We start from the raw sequence: 15,813 nt of genomic DNA on the forward strand, positions 1-15,813 counted from the left end.
TAAAATGGCTATTAGAAGAATGATGTATGTAGATGAGAGATTTGTTTGTTGCTTAATATGATTTGCTGTGACCGAGGCACCCCCAGAAGGGCACATCTTAACTGGCAGAGATTGCTGATCCAGCTACACCTGTGCCTGACAAATAGTGCTCTAAAGGAGGGAGGGAGGGAGAGAGAGAGATATCGAGATTCTACTTGTTAGCAGTTTGTTTTTCTTTTTTTCTTTCTCTCTCCTTTTTTTTTTCTTTAATCACATCTGCAGCCACATTCTGATCATGGAACATGCAGTGACTTATTCTGGGTAGTGAAGATGTAGCATCTTATTTTCTGTTATATTCCTATATAGGCTAGACATATTCAGTTGGATTGTAAAATAGTCTGTGAAGTGGGTTGGTAAAGAAAGTATTGAGGAAGCCCAATGCAGGGGAATCGAATTTGTACAAAATAGGGATTTGGGGGTTTTGGTATCAATTTTAATTTCTTACTCCTTGAGGATCCGCTGTGAACTCATATAAATTTTTGTGACCTCAGCACTCTCATCTGGGCAGTTGCACTTTCAATTATAAACTATTTATGGGGAATTATTTGAATAATATTTGAAATTATTTGAAGAAATTATTCAAATAATTTTCTTCAAAATTATTTGAAGAAAAATAATTTTTCTTTAATCTGAGGTTTGATAGATATCACAGCAAGAAAATCTATGTTTGTTTGTATATTTTTGTTTCTTTCTGACATTTAAGTGGAACAGTAGAGAACAAAAACCTCAGATTTTCATACTGGCTAGTGATTTAAAGAAAGGGAACTAGCAAATAAAGAATATAAAATCTTCTGAACTTCGGGGAGGGACTGATTTGCTTGGAGAGTTAGAGAAAGGGAATGAATATTCTAGAAAATGCTGAAAATCGGTGTAAAAGAAACATTCATGAATGCTAAACAGATTAACTAGTATCATTGGTGAAATAGTGACAATGAAATGTATATTTTACGTTGCAAGATGACAAGTTGGTAGGAGATTATTTTTTGTTGTTTGTTATGTCATTTTGGCATCAGTCTGCCTGCAAAGATTTTCTTAGTCTGCCTGGTAAATTCACTTACTCATAGTATTCAGAGAAATGTCTTTCAAGTTTATTTTCTATGATGCTACTTAAAAATATGTAGTCAAGCTGGATTGTTTTTGATTTCCTTCCTTTTTTTGAAAGCAGCACAAACCAGCAGATTTTGGATTTTGCTGTATCATCCAGAACAGGATTGTCTATCATTTTCCTGAAGTCTGAAGGCAATAGTTTTTGGCAATTTTGCTCTGGCTCTCATAGGTGATAGTTGTAAAAGAGACAAAATTCCCCAGGTCTATCTCTGATAAAAAGCTAAGCATTTAAAACTTGAAAGCTCTTAGGATACTTATTTGATATTTCCAGTGATAATCAACCCTGTAATGTCTGAGTGCTCCTTTCATTCATGCTTTTGTATCTTGAAACACATACGATCATCAGAAAATTCAGGTTGGAAGGGACCTGAGGAAGTCGTTTAGTCCAGCCTCCTGCGTAAAGCATATTCTCATTTTACAATTCTGGAAGCTAAGGTACAACATTTAAGGGCCTTTTAGTCTGACTCCATGCAGAAAAATCGGTCTGAGGAAGGAACAGAGCTCCCATGTTCTGTAACCACAAGATTGTCCTTCCTTGGAGGAATGGATATTTTGAATGAATGTACCATTTATAATGCTTTATTAAGACAAATTGTGACATCAGTTGTAAGCACAAGATACTAAGATTATAGGAAATGTGTTCATTTGCAAAGGTTTCTTCTAAATTTGTTCATTACTCCTGCTTTTTGTTGTAAATAAATGATCTTATGTATTTAAGAGAAATTTGTCATGTTTTCAGACGTGCAAGTCAAGCTGCTATACTAATATAATTAGCAAATGATGTAGAAAACAAAACTAGATTCTAAATTCATTGGTATGATAAATACCTTGATCACTAGAAGCAGTGCTCTCGCTAGTTCTGAAGACAAGTTTAATCTTCATTTAGATCTGAGGAGCTTTATTGGGCAGCTTGTCCGCAATGGACAGAAAGAGCGCTTAAAAAATTTTTTCTTGCAGAGCTCATCAAATGTATTTGATACTGTACTGAGAGGAACAACCAGTCTATTTTCCCCTTCAACACAGTTTGATCCTTAGGTCACATTCTCTGGAATATACAGAAAAGTCAGTCAAGTTACCTTGCCTCTTTACAATCCTCCTTTCTACCTCCTATATAATGCTGAATTCAGGGAGTTGTGCATTCCCTAGAGGTAAATTCCTCTTCTCTTTGCCTCCTAGGTGGTTTGTTAGGTCAGCTTTTCTCTACTATGAGCAGAATATCCATCCGCCTTTGCAGTGTCCTGATTACCTAAACAGATTATTTTTCAGATTGAACTGTAAAAAGATCACCTAGAATTAATCAGTTGGTGCTTTACAAAAGCACAGGCAAAATAAGAAGATTAATATGATCTTTGTTCAATTTCTTTCTGCTACAACTTTCAACAACTGTTTTGAAGTACAAAAATGCTATTGAAGTGAAGCTTGCTGTTTATTTTGTTTTAAAATTGCAGTGAGTTTATTTGCTTTGTTTCAGATGCTGAAGTAATGGGTAATATTAAAAGTTATTAAACCCAAGACAATATGTAAAGAAATAAGCAAATTTGAGATGGAATTTTATTATACTACAGAATCCTTTTTAACAAGAGCATATGCATATAGTCATAAGAGTTCTGAGAAAGTGTCTGTGAAAGAGCTTGTCACATACATAACATTTGAACACAAAATGAAACAAGACCCATCCAGCCTTTTATCTGTTTTTAAGGATGAATGAATCAATGGATAGGATCAATGAATAGGAATGAAAATCTTTGTGAGGCACTGTATCCAAAATAACTAACAGTTCAGAAAACAGTGGCATAATAAATATCACTTGTCAGACATACAACTGCAATAGTGGTGCAGTGCTTTAATTACTGTTAATAGACTATGATACTAGAAATGCAAAAACATCCTAACTCAGTTACAGAAATTTGGAGGTGCACTGAAATGCCACTAGGCACAACTCCAGAATACTGACAGTCTGGTGCTGTGTCACATTCACGTGCTAGAAAAGGGGAATCTTATGAAAAATATGGACAATTTAGATTTTTTTAAAAACAGTTTTTAATATAAATTTAGAGAGTCAAAGACAAGTTTAGAGGCCAAAATTAATTAACAACCTAATAGTTACAGACTTGCCTGGAGTGTGGAAGATACAGGTTCCAATTCTTCTTTCTGTTATTTTTAGGATGAGTTGAACTGGGGTCTTCTGTGTACAGGGGAGGCATCTTAACCATCAAATTTCTGGCATAGTCAAGATGCTTCATAGGACAGCTCTTTAAAGTAATAGTGTCAGACTAAATGTAGCAAGTCTAAAATAAATATTTTATTACAGGCAAAAGAATTTTAATACTGAAATGTAAACTAGATTTTAAATCTAAGTGTTGACATTTTATATTTCATCTTTTGTAATAACTGTAGGCCTTTATTTTATTTCTGTCTCTGCATTGTGTGCATTACTGGGAGTGCCTTTGGGATTAAAATACGGGAAAAGTCATGATTTTTTTTCCATACATATCATGTTTTGGTTTGCAAAAATGAAATATGAGGTTGTTAACATGATGCTTTTCCCCTTTTAGATTTCCTAATTTGGTTTTCTGGAATAAAAATCATGAATTATATAAAGCTCTCCCACTTTTGAACTCAAATGAGTGTAAATGAAACTGTTAGACTTGAGTAGATTAATTATTTAATATAAAAAGAAAGCTAAAAAGATAATATCAGGGAAATGTCAGTAGTTCTAATGTATGAAGGGCTGATGTCTTGGGGAAAGTGATCTGACAATTTTTCTATAAATGCAGCTGTCTGTGAGAATTGAAATTTTCTGTGTACAACAAAGGCAAATATGCTTTAGAATGACCTGCAGTTCAAACGTGAGTGATCAAACATGGAACAGATCCACAGGATCTGAGTAGTAGAAGGACATTTTCTAAAAAGGGAGTGGTGTCATGGAGGGGATAATAGTGTCGGATGGTGTGCAGAAGCGAGCGCAGCTCTGCTGGCGTTCGGGGCAGCTACATCTGCAGAGGTCAGATGCCATCAAACATGACATCCCCAGTAGACAGCGGTGTAGAAGTTAACAGAGCCTTTCCTCATTTGTGTTTTCATCAGTTACTTATCAGAATCTACACTTACTGCCAGAGCAAGTCAGCAACAAAAACATGAAAAAGCCTGGGCTCCGATACCACAGCGGTGAGCCTGCACGTTGTGCCCAAGGGACAGGGTTTGGTGTGGCACAGGGAGACAGGCTCCTCGCGCCTCTGGGAGACGGGAGGTGGGGAGGAAGGACAGCGTGTGTTTTTAGCAGTAGTGAGCCCCTTAATAGAGTGGTAAGGGATAAAATTTCTTTTTTTCAGAGCAAAGTGAGAGGATGAATGTCTGAAAATGGCATTGAGGTTAACACTCCTTTTAGACAGAAGTGTTTAGATCATCTGTATCCAGAAACCCTTCATACACTGTAGTTCCAGAAACAGTGCTCTTTCTCATGTTTCAAAAAAGAGTAACTTGGAACATCCAAAAGGTTTGGGGAATCAAGGAAGGAAAAGGGCAGTCATCACTCTTACTCCTCTGATGTCTGGAAGGTTTTGCTTTGTTAATGTTTTGCTAGATGGTCTCAAAATATTGTGAAATTTGTATTATCCCTTTACCACCTCTTTCTTCCCTTTCCAGTCCTTCTGTATTCTGTCCTCCTCCCCCCCCCCCAAAAAAAGAAAGAAACTCAAATTTTCCAACTACCTAACTTTTTATACATTAGCTTTGTGCTTACAGAGAAAAAGCCTAAGCTAAACCTTAGGTGTAATTTGAAAGTAGTTTTCAGTAAAAACCTCTAATTCCTATATTCCTTTGGTTTATTGATATTTAGCAGTGTCATTAACCATGATCATAACTTACTGGATTTTTGCTATCTTTTCTTTAAAACATTTGCTCTGCTACTACAGAATTAATTTTTATTCACATATTTGTACTTTATCTGCTAATCATTTTATAATTTAATCAGAAAATACGTAATTTAATTGAAAATAAATAAATGCATTGTCTTTAGAATTCTCTCTCCCATTGCCTCTTTATATCCTTATAGAATAGCTACAAACAAATTGTATTAAAATAAATTTAGCTGTATTTTCTGGCAGTCATTATAAAGAAACGAGTATTAGCAGTTATGCATTTTCATCCTGAAGTGATTTTCTTGCCTGATCTCTCCAGGAATGTAGCTCTGGACAACCTTCTGATTAGGGAGTTTGTTGTTGATCCGTAAGGCCTGCTGGGCATGATTGATTATGCCCCACACATTTCAATAGCAACGTTTGCATGTTTCCTAGCCAAAACTCTCCGGGAGCCTGACTCTAAGATCAAAAGCAATCTCAGTTTAACTATGATATTCTCACTAGGAGGACTTCACAATATGCTTGCAGGAGGAAGAACCTGGTGGTGATCGAGTTGTTCTTTTCTGTTCATGCAGAGATGTTCAGTTTAGTTAAGGATCATCATATGTGACTTTTCTCAATCTGTTTTACAAAACTCCAGTGTTTTCCTGAGAGCTTCTTTTCTATATTCCACATATTTTAGGCAGAATAGATTGATTGGGTATCTCCAGTAAGAATCAACTCTTTGCTGGCTGCTGACGCTTTTCAATCAAATGGATGAAAATAAAAGGCTAAGTACAGCCTGTACTTCAGACTTGCTGAATGTAGCACTGTAAGCTTCTGAGCTCTCTAGCCTGCCTTCTAGCTCAAAAGTGCTTCAAGCTTTTTTTCACCACCCTATGGATTGAGTCTTCTCATTTGTCAAATTTTATTTTCTGTGCATCCATGATAGAGACTTCTAAAAATGAAAACCATGTTCCTCATGTAATAAGAGTTACTCCTGGATAAAAACTTCAAATGTGCCCAATATATCAGGGATTCTGAATGTTAATTGCTGGCAACACCATGCATTTAGAATTGGCTTCTCCAGGTAGCCACACCAGCTAATTATTGAATTATTAAATTATTGCTTTGTTTTGATAGACTTTATTTTGGGGTAATTTGATTGGATTTCACCCAAGTGGTCATTAGAGCTTTATTATGCTTAGTATTGATGGTGAACTGCTCATCATTATCTGCTGCAAAAAGGTGTGTCTTCTGGGATCTGATTGTTACCAGGGAAAAGAGATTTTATCAAAAACAGTCAGTGCGGATCAGTCTGTTAGCATGTTTTTGAGGTACAAAAATAAGATATTTCTTGTTGATGCTTTCTAACACTAGTTTTCTTTCCCTTATAGAGGGACTGTATATGTGTGCTAGACTGTAGAAGTCTTATTTTCCTGGGGCATAAAAAAGCAACGTATTAGAAGTTTAGTGAAAACCTGTAGATTAAATTGCAAATAAAATCAATACAGGTGCTTACTAGTTAACACAAAGCCAAACCAGAACGCCAAAGGTCACATGGCTCACTTAACTGGAAAGAGATCTTCCAGATTATCCACCAGTCACAACTGAGGTAGTGTTTATTGCCAGGATTTCCAAACCAGCTGCTTATGATGCTGAAACAGAGAAGGTTAACATATTAGCAGATGGATTTGTGACTACTTTCAAATTACAGGAAAGTTACCTATCAAATGATGAGATGGATCAAGTCTCAAGAATGCTAAGGAATGGAAGACACATTAAGTAGGACTGTCCCATTCAAAAGGTGGCTGAACACAGGGATGGTTGAGCCTGCTATAAATACCATTGATACACCTGGATTTCATAGCTGGGTGGTAAAGACTCAAGCCTTAAGATGCAGAAGTCCCCATTGCCAAAGAGCCACGCGGGTATGTCTGGTAAGGTAATTTGTTGTAAATGATGCTTATGTGTAGCATCAACTACTGTAGGAAAATTTACTTTGAAAGTATGTGTAATGTATCCTTTTTCGTTCTTTTGTTTTCATTCTTTTGTTCCAGTTACCTGTTTCTAACTTATGTTGTATTGTGTGTGCATCTGAGATTTTTTAGATAATCTCACTCTATGTGACTGTATTACTGACTTTACCACAACATTGTGTCAAATCAGTATCAGCTTGTGATGGAACCAGTTACGTGACTAATGTGATTTATTTTTTCATCAGCCTTATATACACTAGCTAGTCTGTCCAAAAGGATTTTGTTATGATTTTGTCCATGAAATATTCTTGTTAAAGTGCAGATTTTAGATGAGATAAAGTTACTCTGAGGTTTTTCACTTCTGTCTAAAGTTAAAGTTGAACTTAATCTCGTTGACAAAATGAAGTGCTTTTTCTGTCCTTTATTAATAATCTTTTACATTTGATAGTGATTTTCACCCAGTTTGGTATAATACCAACTCTGAATATGGTCTTTTAGCCTGTTTACTATACTTGATCCTATAGAGCAGGATATGATTTAAGAGGGATTGAACTATTAGGAATATGAAGTTTACTTATTAATAATAAGTTTTTCCTATTGTTTGTTTTTTGTTTTGTGGTTCTTTTTTTTTTTTTTTTTTTTTTTTTTAGCAGGACATCACACAGTTCTTGTGTTTCCATAGTTTTCAACTTGTACCCATTCCTCTCTGTGGTGTACAGTAGCATTTGTATTAGGAGAGGGAAAATCTAACATCATTAACATGATTTTAGGTGTTTGGCTTTTTGCTAATGTTACTGTAAGGCATTTTGACTGTGAATTTGCTATTTCTTTCCCAGTAAATGAAATTCCAGTGGAAAATAAAAGCACAATAATTTTATTGTGTAATTAAAATGGCAGTGATAAGTTATATACAGATACGTATGTGTGTATATGCACATACCTATATATGTACATATACACACATACGTATCTGTATATAAATATAAATATTGCCTGTATGTGAATTGTCATACTGAATACAAGAATTGAAATTCAAAGCACTGAGGAAGATTTGTCTTCACCTGCAGAAGTGTAATTAGTTTTCTTTAAAATCTTACTCTGCTGGTAGTCAAGAGAAGGGGCTGAATTATTTTCTGTTAGATCAAAGTTGCCAACAGGACAATGATCTCATTACTAAGCAAATTTCAGTGAATTCTAATGTGGCACAGAGGAAAAATGTCTCTCTAGTACGCAACGAACATTAGGTGGTGGTTCTTGAAGAGCTGTATTCAATAGGCATTGCTGCTTTATGTGTTAGCTATCAGTGTGAATGCATGTGTTGTTCTCAGTCATCAGTACCCTTAAAAAAACGGCATTTAATTTCAAAACACTTTTAAATAGCAGGCAATATCCAATAGAAGTAATTTTTTGTGGTTTGTTAGCTGTTACGCTCACAAAAAAAATCCTGTTGAAATGCCATCTGTGCTGAGAAAAAGAAAAAAGTCAATAGATATGTGGTTTTTAACTTATGTATCTGTGAAACGTGCAAGAACAAGTTACCGTGTATATAGTTATGTGGAAGCATGCTCATGGCTATAATTTTATTCAAAGGCTTTAAAATCAGAATATTCTAGCATATGCAGTGATGTTTTGCTGTCAGTAAAGGCACAGAGCTTGCCCTTCTAAGAGAAGTTCTATCACTGATCATTACTTTAAAAATATTTTTAGAAGTTAGTATTTTCACTTTCGTAGCACCATCTCCTTAAAAACATGCATTTTGTACATAACAGAGAAAAACTGGAGGCAGAGAGTGAGACATTTCAATATTTATAGCAGTATGCTTTATGTACACAAGGGTTTTTCAATGTCTTGTTTGTATCCTTATGACTATTCCTTTACTGTAAAACTCCTTCAGCCCTACTGATTTAATGCAATAGATAGTGTATAATTGGTTTGTATAGACGAAAGGCTACTCTTAAGGCACCTTTTATTACTTTTTATAATAAAGATTTTCTGATCTCTATTATGAGATTTTTGTATGGGTCAGACACCTATTTTGCCTATTATTAGTTACTTCAAGTTTTGTGACAAAAAGAATGAAAGGATGGAGCACTTAAGATATTGATGTCTCAAAGTGATTATGGTATGCACATACGTATAACATTTATTATTCTTCTAATATGTTAACAATCAATTTTTCCCCCTAGTGGGTTATATTTATTTGAAGCAGAACCACATCTTTCTCTGGTTTTAGCAGACTGAAGAGATTAATATAAGCTGAATACCTCCAACTCTTCTTTTTTACTGCTTGATAGTTTTAAAATAACTTTTGAACAGAAGTGTTGTTAGATAGAAACAGTCTGTATAAAGCAACTAGAATTTTTGATGAGTTGCTAGTATTTTCAAATAAAATATCCTTTGACTTAGTTATAAAAGGAGCACTGGAGATGGCAGTGCATTGCACTGAATAACATTCTGGTACTTGGTTGTTCCATATGGAATGCATAGTTACTTCTGCACTGCTGAACGACTGCTTTTTGTATTATGTTCAATATAATTTTAATACATACTAAATGGTTGGTTCAGAGTTTTGATGCGACAATGACAGTAAAAATTTGTTATTGTTTTTTTAAGTATGATCAGTGATCAAACTCATTAGTTAAGGAGTTTGACAATTTTGTGCAGGCCTTTATTTTACATTCTGCTATAGGAATTCCCATGGCTGACCTGATATTAAGACTATCAAGTAACTTCCAACCTCCTGTATGTTGTATGCAGTGATGGAATGTAGGTGGCATCTTTAGTAAACTGGGAGAAAGCTGAGTGAAATGTGAACCTCTACTATTACTAGTTCCAGAGGAAAGTACATCTTGTAGTACCATGCCATTCCGTCCCTAGAGTAAAAGTAGATGAAATGAAATGAGAGATTTTTCTAAGAATATTTAGCATTCCCAAGCAAATGTTTGTTTACACTTTGTATAGAACCAACACTTAGAAAAAACATTTTTTTCCTCATTTTGGAACAAAGCTTTTACTGTTGGTGCCTATGTATATGAAACTGTTTATTTGATAACCACATCTTCAAAATAGCCTCCTTAGGGAGCTGAAGTAAAAAGTATGAAGTAATGTTGCAAGAATGCAGTAGCGGAGGGTTTTGTTTTTTAATTATACTTGATAATAAATTTTAGAAATCTGAGAATTTTTTTTTCTCCTCTGAAGGAGCATATCAAAAGCACAGATGTAGCTGGATACATGAACTGTATTATCCAATGGAAATTATTCCTTGCAGTGTTAATATTGGTATGTTGCCTTAAGCTGCTACTGTGTTGACACAGGAAGAGAGAAGGTTAACACTGTTTTGAGTAACAGTGGTATTGAGTATAGTGAACAGAGTCAATACTCAGTGATGCTTTTAATAAGATGTTCCTGTGTTGTAATATCATTACTCTTTTTTCGGTTTGATTTGCTACTCAAACTGTAAGGTCTTAGTGTTTCTTTGAATAGGAGTAGATGATGGTATATCCACCATCATCAATGGGGCTATCATCATCACAGTCAGATGAGGTATTTCTGAAGCAGTTTGAGTTACAACATTGAGGAAAGTCTGTTTCCTTGAACACTGAAAAATGGCCAGCTAGTAATGGTAGCCTCGCTTATAGTTCCAAATCCCCTTCTTCTTCAAAATATCACTCGTCTCATCTGCAGGTGGCATCCACCTCACTGAGTTCTTACTTTGTTTAAATGGGCCTAAGTCATTTAAGACCTATTTAAACAGGCCTAAGTTGACAGTAATTATTTAAAATGAAATATATGTGTGTTTAGGTAACACTTTCCTCATGAAAATTTCTGTTTAAGTGTTTTATAATCTTTTACTTAATTTTACATATAAAGGACATCCTTCTTCTCATACGGGACGCCCAAATATCTGCTGATTTTCTGCCTTTTCTCTTTAACTCAATTTGTGTCATGTCTTCATCTCTTTTTTTTCCACCTTTGGATTGGATGTACTTGAATTTTTCTATCTGATTCTATCTGATAACTTTCCTTGAAGTTGAGGCAGACTGTGAAGACAGTTTAAAAAAATAAAATAAAGAAGTGAAGTAGTAAGTAAAAAGAAAAAAGAAAAAAAAAAAGCCATTATGACTTTCTCCTTGCAGAGCATCACTTACCAGAGTAGAGTGGGAAGCACTACACAAGGGCTTGGTGTAAGATTATTCCTCCCCCCTGCTAGGTGGGGAAGGAAAAGGTAATGAAGAGGATAGGTTGGCCTATCTTAAGATTTGTTTTTACTGAAAAGTATCTGTGAAAACACTTCAATGTTACTTTTGATCTCTCTGCTTTGATGTTTTTGTTTTTGTTTTTTTTTTAAAAAAAAAAAGATTTTGATTGCCCTTTTCTAACTTCTTAAGCCCTGCGGATCTGTTTTTAAGTATACTGACCTGAATTCCCCTTTGTTTTTGTTAATGTCCTTGTGGATAAAATGATTTGGTGTCCTGCTTGCTTCCAGCTACTTGGTTTTTTTGTTTGTTTGTTTATTTGCTCATTTGATTAACAGTGTATTTTCAAGCCACAGTATTTCTTCTTTTTCCGTTACTAGGTTTTGGCTTTTTATCTTTTCAGTTCCTCTCTTCTGCCTGTCATTTGTCCGTTCCTGGGTCTTTGTTCCTTCTGCCTCTCCCACTGGTGTACCTGAACCAGATAAAGAAAAACAGGGAAAAACTCCCACACTTAGGCAGTATTTCTCACTAGTTTAAAAGAGGATTTACCAGGTTGGCTTGCTGAAGCACATCAACAGGAGAGAAAAATAAATAGCAAGCCTATTATCGTTATGTACATGTTCTCTTTTACTTCCGTGTTGCTTAGTTTATTTTATGTATATTTTATGTAACTATGGCAGTTGCTTATATACTGGGCCCTGGGCTCCAAGATTGCACATGCATAATTCTGATGGTAAGTGCAGAGGAACTATTGAAATATTTCTTATAATCAGTGCCTGGGCATGTGTTTGTGTGACATGCACTCATGTGCACTCACCTCTAATACCCTGAGATATCTCTTGCTGATACTTAACCTTTCTGAACTACAGTGTTTCCACTTCTAGTACCTAATTAGAGTACCTGTAGATCACATGAATAATAATAATAAAAATCAACACTGAACACCTTTTAAAATCTGCCACATAAGAGAGCTTGTTGTTACACTTAATTATATTTTGTGATATGTATTTTATAATGATGTTTACAGAAATTCCAAGATTAGGAAGGAAGACACATTACTATTTCATGACTATTTCTTAAAGCAAAAATATACAGGGGAATGGAGCAATGTTATCATTTTATTAAGTTTTGATCCTAGTAAGAAAACTGAAGAGAAAATCTACGTTGAATATATAGAACTGGTCTTAACAAAATAAGCTATATATGTACTACACTTCTAATAAATCAGTAATATTAAAGCCGTACAAAAATCATGCTTTCATTTATGTTTTAATGTTACACATTGTCTCTTAATTTAATAAACATAGCTTGTTCTGGTCCTGTAAATAGAAGCTCTGACTTACATTATGCAGAAAAGGCTCTTACATATCTTTGAGGTTTTTGATTTTGAGGGTTTGTATGTTTGTTTTGGGGGAGGAGGGGCAATCTGTTGTGTAGACATCGAAACTGTTCTCTGCATTAATCGAGTTTGACTGTCATTAGTGTGGCAGAGGAGTTGGAGAGGGAGCATATATACAGTGCAGAGTTGGATTTAGAGCCAGGGGCAAAGATAGTTGCTGAGAAACAAGCCTGAGGAGACACTGGTTGTCCCCCTTTTTAGCACGGATGTGGTTTCCTTCCACAGGGTAAATAGTGAGGTCTTAGCAGCTGCCAACCCTGAGCATCATGGTTGCAGCTGCAGTGATAGTTTCTGTTCTCATTTTAGCTGTGAAATTCCCCTGAGATGAAAGGGGACTACTCAGGTATACAGTTGAGGAGAAACTAACTCCCAGGTAGTTTCTAATGCATATGGGTGATAAAATACGATCCTTGGGAAGGAGCTCTGATTTGTCAGACTCCTTCAGTGTCATTTGTGGCTTTTAATGTACTGCTGGCTCTATTATTATTTGCATTTCTGTGGTCCTGGAAGTGTAGTTTATTTACCTGATTTTTATATACAAAAAAGACAAGAAATTCAACTTACGAGTTAAGATTCTGTTTTCTGTAAAAACTGAAAACAGCCTGTCTTCTTATCTGTCCCTTCATCAAGTGGCAAGCATCAGATTATCCTGTTTTTCTGCCTTTTTTAACCTACTTTTAAAGTTTGTCCGAGCTAAATCTATCCCTTGATATTATGCTAACTTACTAAGCATCTGGCCTAGAACTGCCCTCCTACTTTGTAAAATCTGTTGACTCACTGTGCTATACAGCTTCCCACGTACCCATCTATTGCTGCAGACTCTGTTCCTCCCACTTGTTCTCCCCTTTCTGTTCCTTTGTGTGTATGCCTCTGCTCCAGCCATCCCGTAAAAACAAGCAGATCTCCAAACCTCACCCTCTTTCAAATGCTTCACATTTTTCGGTTGGACTTCTAAAACCTTCCCTTCAGTTCCAGTGAGGAACACGTTTTTCTTCCTCTTCACCGTTAACTTTGTCTAAAAGTTGTAGTTTCTCATATTCTGAAATTACTCTCTTCCCTTGATTTCATGACAAACTGTATAAATGATGCTTGGGATAAATTATATTGTGCTGAACTAAGGATTTGCATTGTTAAAAGCTCATGTTCTCATATTATGCACTGAGTATATTTGTGTTCATGGAAAATATCCAGATAACCTTTTCCTGCCCTAACACACTGGAAGGGGAGGCTACTAAAAGCAATGCAACCTCATTGGGGGGGGGGGAGCGTGGGGAGGAAGTAGCTGAGTGAACAGCAAACCTTTCTTACTAAATACATGATCATCAATTTTCACTACTATTTTTGCAAAATCATCAACATCTGCTGCATAAGCTGCTTATATCCAAGTTTTGTTTCTTGAGGGGAAAAAACACACTTTATTTAAGCAGTGAGCAACAGACCAGCGTTCTTATCTGCTTTGCTCCACGATAAGGTTCTTCACACTTCTGTGAGGTGGCTGAGAGTAATGTTTCATAAGCAAAGGAAGATTCATATACGTGCCAGAATGTGTTTCTGTAAAACACTGAATCACAAACAAGATAATTAAAGCTGGCTGAGTAACCCCTGTGGTGAGACCACAAACAACATACACGTTGTATTCTTTATATAAGCAGTGACAGACAAATTATTACTGATTTCTGTAAACAATACAGCCTAATGAAAACACTAGACTGAAGAAGCTTACCTTTCTAGTTTAGCAGGGGGGAGCTAAGTGAACAAAAGCCTGGAGAGTAACCATTATAAATAGATGGCCAATTTTCCCTGTTCCTGAACCACAGTTTTGCCACTATGTATTGCAAAGTCTAACGAGTTGTTTTCAGTTTATACTACACCATACTAGAGCCCCAAAAGTGCTTGGATATCTCTGCACCACAGTAGGAGTTCATAGGAGCCCTTTCTCAGGAGTACAAGGGCCCTATTGTGCCAACTCCACCCAAACCAAAGTGGGTACCCATTATGGAAATTATATTTTAGAGAAAATGTAAAAGAATTGGCTGGTTAGTGCGTGCTTATGGCAGTGGTTGAGGGCACCTCAGTTCCTCCTGGGATACAGCCCCAGGTCCTTTCTGTGCTAGCAGAAGGCTTTGTTTATTGTCTAAGAGCACAGCTACTTCTAGACAGCAAGAAGGGGAGGGGAACAAAGCCGAGGTGCACGCACAGTGGGCTGAACACGCACCTAGTGTAGCTCTGCTAAAGCAAGAGCTGTACTAATTTGGTTCTGCTATGCCAGTACCAAACTGTAGTCTCCTCTAACTGATTGCAGCCAAAATGGAGGGTCTTATCATCCTCTGGAATACCCAATATAATGATATGAAGAGAACTAGTCGTGGGATTTATGAAAGGCATTAGAATAGCTATGTTGTGACTGATATTTATTTATTTCCTTGGAAAAACACACACACACACACACACACATATCTGTATGCTGTCATTATTGCTGAGCCTCACTTCGTTGATAGAATTGCTATAATTTTAATTGAAAATATTTGAACAGATTTTAACAACCTTATACTTGTACCATGTTCTGTTTTAAAATATGCTGAATACTTTTCCAAACTCCATCTTAAAAGAGATGCATGACTGCATGTTTTATTTCTGGTATATTGCCAGATTCCCCATATTACCATCTATGCCAAAAAATTGTTCACTTATTATACTAGGAGCTTAAACATTGTTGCCACAGAGATGTGTCTGGAAGGTATTGATATGGTAGATAATGACATTTTTTGACTTATAGCATCAAAATAATAAAAATAAGATTAGAAGACCCTTCACAGATCATGTAGATTTCTTGTTCCACAGCAAGATTAGCTGTATATATCCCCTTTAATAACTGTTTTTCTAACCCCTTCTTAAAAAAATGCTAATTATTGACAAGCCATTATTCTGCAAGGTAGTTGGTTCCAGGGTTCAAGTATTTTTACTGCCAGAAATTTTTTTTCCAGTTCCAATGAAAACCGATCTCATTGCTTTTTATATCCGTTATTTCTTACTCTGGCCCCATTGGACACGGATAACAATTCACTCTTTTTTTTTGGATAGCATTTTATGTATTTGAAAACAGACTCTTTTTGGTGAGTGGAAGGGAGATAGTGTTCCTTCCATCTTCTGTCTAACTGCTATTCAATGCAATTTGCATAAATAATGTTGAAAATAAGCACTAGACCCAGGACTGCTCCTTCCTAGTTGAACATCCCGTTTCTGGTATACAGAGC

At 35.9% G+C, this 15,813-nt stretch overlaps 1 protein-coding gene across 5 annotated transcripts in view; it reads left to right on the top strand.

Moving 5' to 3' along the window:
- Window positions 1-15,813, top strand: part of ZNF704 (zinc finger protein 704) — a 111,416-nt gene that overhangs the window by 16,124 nt on the left and 79,479 nt on the right. The gene's annotated exons all lie outside the window — the stretch shown is intronic.

Source organism: Rhea pennata, chromosome 2 (assembly GCF_028389875.1).
Source record: "Rhea pennata isolate bPtePen1 chromosome 2, bPtePen1.pri, whole genome shotgun sequence".
NCBI classification, from domain to species: domain Eukaryota; kingdom Metazoa; phylum Chordata; class Aves; order Rheiformes; family Rheidae; genus Rhea; species Rhea pennata.